We start from the raw sequence: 3638 nt of genomic DNA on the forward strand, positions 1-3638 counted from the left end.
GTGTGTGTGTGTGTGTGTGTGTGTGTGTGTGTGTGTGTGTGTGTGTGTGTGTGTGTGTGTGTGTGTGTGTGCTCAGTCTGTAAGACAGCCAGATGTACAGTCAGTCAGAGGACTCTTATGCCTTTTGTGGTTTGCTGCGGTTGTGGCCGAGACAAGAGGCTGACAGTAGGGTTTTAGCACTTAGCGCGTGTGTTGAAATTAAGATTCAACAAATATGGGTTTATGAAAGCTGGTACACTTATTTGTGGAATGAAACTAGTCATAGCTGATATTTTGTGCTAATATCTAGCATCCATATGGGCCATTTGCAGGCCAAAATAATACCCCAAAAATGATACTTCATCTAGATACGCACACTTTTGATAGACATACATTGGAGACAGTTGTATGTAGTTTACTGATCATTATGTAGTTCTTATTTTAGTACCCATAGTGAATGAGTTAAGTGAGTTAAGTGAGTGAGTTAAGCCTAGTAAGCGAGTTAGGGATAGACTATAGGAAGCAGTTCTGCTTGAATGTAAGAAAACATATTGAGAATTACATTGAGGTCTATTCCCAAGTTTCACATACAAGAAGTTTGCCTTGGCTTTTGTTGTATACAGTAAACTATACTAATGAAATATTAAAAGAAAATGACAAATAAAAGCAACGGTACAAAACATAAATATAGAATGGAAATATGAAAAAGATACTATAAGAAATACTTCTTCTTAGTTTCATAGGTTATTTGAACGAAAAAAAAACATTAAAACAAAAGATTTATATACGTGCATTCCTGCCTACATATGCAATTAAAGTGACAGATAAATAAGGTCATGTACTTCTTAGCACGGTCTTCCAAAATTGAAAGTCATTCAAACAAAACAAAAAGTTTTCCATGTTCAAAAGGAGTAGGAAGAAGTCGATAAACCACGTATCAGGTCCGACCCCCTTTCTCTACTCTTATCCTTTAGTAAATCTAATGCTTCAGTTATTTACACATTATTATTTACACATCATAGACACAGATGCATACTTAAACAAACACAATTTTTTGTTCTTCCCTTTCTTCTTCAAACAAATATAACAATAACAAATACTTAAACAAATATGAACACTATGAAGGTTTTAGAGTTGGAAAGCTGTATAGTTTTGTGCAGGATATGCCAAAATATTCCTAGGAGGGGGCGGAGTCCAGCTGCAGTCGGGGGGGAACTGTTCTTGTGGCGGGAGGAGAGGATGGGTTGATGATGGCCATGTAGATGTTCCCCATCATCGTCTGTGGCAGGTTGAACTTCCTCAGCTGCCGCAGGAAGCACATCTTCTGCTAGGAATCCAAAGCCTGGTGACATGTTTGTTTACCTGCTGGTTTCCCAGCCTCACAGTGAGTGACAGCAACAGCCTGGGAAATATAGTCAAAAACCTGCTCTAAATATACTGGTGTGAAACAAAGAGATTTCAATTGTATTTGTAATCAACAGATATTACATAAAGGTAAAGCAGCGAGCATTTGTTCTTCTTCGGATCATCTTCTTCAGAGTGACTTTGACATCAAGACGTTACATGTGACCTGCTTTTAACCCTCCTGTTGTCCTCGGGTCAAATTTGACCGCTTTAAAAAATGTCAATATCTGAAATATGGGTTTCTTTTTAACCAAATTACCACAAAAAATGGATTGGAATCAATTCAACGCTATTTGCAACTACAATTGATCACTTTCATCCCTGACTAAACTCCTGACTCCTAGTCAAATTAATTAAAAATCGTAGCTTTTTTAATTCAAATATTAGGTTTACTCGTATGAAAATGAGGTTTATTGACCATGAATTCCAATAAAGTAGAGTAATAAACTGGAAGAAATATTGTGGGCATAGAATATGAGGCGTTGAGGTGCCCTTGGGGAGAGTTTATTTCAACAGATATACGACAATACGAGCTTACACTTTATATTACTTGCAAAAAACACTGGTCTGCAGCTTTAAAGCGAGTTTACATCCCTGGGAATGGACAGGACAGTGGATCATAACTCTTCTTCTCTTCTTTAGTGTTTCTTTCAGCTTCGTGTGGTGCAGCTCCGTGCTGCATTCATGGGAACGGGACGTCTGAGTATCATCTTAAATGAACTCTGTACTGTAGCGTTTGAATCAGTCTTGTTGTGAACTTTGACGTCTTTATGAAACATTAACGTCATTTATCTTGAATAAGTCTATGAACAAAGCCATTGTATATTTTTCATTTAATTAAATGATTTCTTTGATGATTTTTGATAACAATAGTAACAACAATAAAAAGCCTTATGACACCAATAATAATTATCACAACAAAAATAAAGGCCTAATCACTAATATTCAGGGAAATTAGCCTACATCTTAAATGTTGGGGGGGGGCTGGGTTGTCATAAGAGACCTGGATAATTGATAGGGGGGTGCTGGCCCAAAAAAGCTTGAGAACCACTAGTCTAAAGCTTATGGGAAATGGATTTCATCAAAGACACTGTCAAATGTTGTATATATACATATATACAACTTTTAAAGGTTGGACTTTTAGCTGTTTACAAATGTCAGTGAGACTTTGAATGTTGTTTTCTTCCATCCGGAACAAAACCTGGTCTCAGTGCAGCTCACTATAGCAACAGTGTTAGCATGAGTGTAAAACCGTGTGAAAGCACAGGAATGATGCAACACCATGTTGGCCTAAAGAAGGATGCAAAGGGCAAAATGCACACAAACTTTATAATGAAGACAACATAATGAGACAACATCATGATAATAGACAGTTTGACTGATGTTCTGTTTTATTAGCATGTGGTATTCACAACCCACACAAGCACAGGTACTTCTCCAATACATACTACCTGAAGGTATACTGTAGGTAAGGAGATACCGATGGTGTTTCCAGGCAATCCTTCTCCCAGACAGGCCGCTAGCAGCACCTCAGGTACGTCTGCACAGCTTCGGTTAAAGGTTTCTCTGTCCGTGCGTGCTGTGAGTGTGAAGGGTTAACAGTGCAGGTTGGCTTGATGTTAATGCCACTCGTTCGGAGAACCCAGGAGAAGGCTGGCTTTAGCCCAGGGCCCGGCCCTCCCAGGCCTCTCTCAAACTCCCAGATCTCTTCAGCATACTTCTCATATTAAAAGAAAACAAGTTACACAAATGAGACAGATGGTTCTTGTTTGTGATGACAGTTGCGAGTTTTTTTTCCTCCTCCGGCCCTCCTCCTCTCGTCTTCTCTCTCGGCTTTCCTCCGGTGTCTCCGCCGCTCTTTGCTCTGAAACGGTCACGTTGTGCAACGCGAGCGGAGCAGTTGGGAGAACTGGGCTCGTGGGCCTCGAGACACCAGGCTCCACATCTGACATGGCTGCGTAGTCCTGGTGCAGTGGACTCGGTATTCACTGACTGTACTTTATCTTTACACCGCTGGCAAGTTTGATGTGGTTTCTACTCTCAAGTGGGCACATTAAAGGTCCCATGAGATGGTCCTAGACCTTAGTGGTCCCCTAATACTGTATCTGAAGTATCTTTTATATAGACTTTACTGGTCCCTAATACTGTATCTGAAGTCTCTTTTATATAGACCTTACTGGTCCCTAATATTGTATCTGAAGTCTCTTTATATAGACCTTAGTGGTCCCTAATACTGTATCTGAAGTCTCTTTATA

The 3638-nt window shown here is 39.7% G+C and overlaps 1 long non-coding RNA gene across 1 annotated transcript in view; it reads right to left on the reverse strand.

Moving 5' to 3' along the window:
* The window catches only part of LOC117943344, a 26793-nt gene that overhangs the window by 13993 nt on the left and 9162 nt on the right, over positions 1-3638 (reverse strand). The window lies entirely within an intron of this gene.

The sequence above is a fragment of the Etheostoma cragini genome, chromosome 4 (assembly GCF_013103735.1).
Source record: "Etheostoma cragini isolate CJK2018 chromosome 4, CSU_Ecrag_1.0, whole genome shotgun sequence".
In the NCBI taxonomy this organism is placed as follows: Eukaryota; Metazoa; Chordata; class Actinopteri; order Perciformes; family Percidae; genus Etheostoma; species Etheostoma cragini.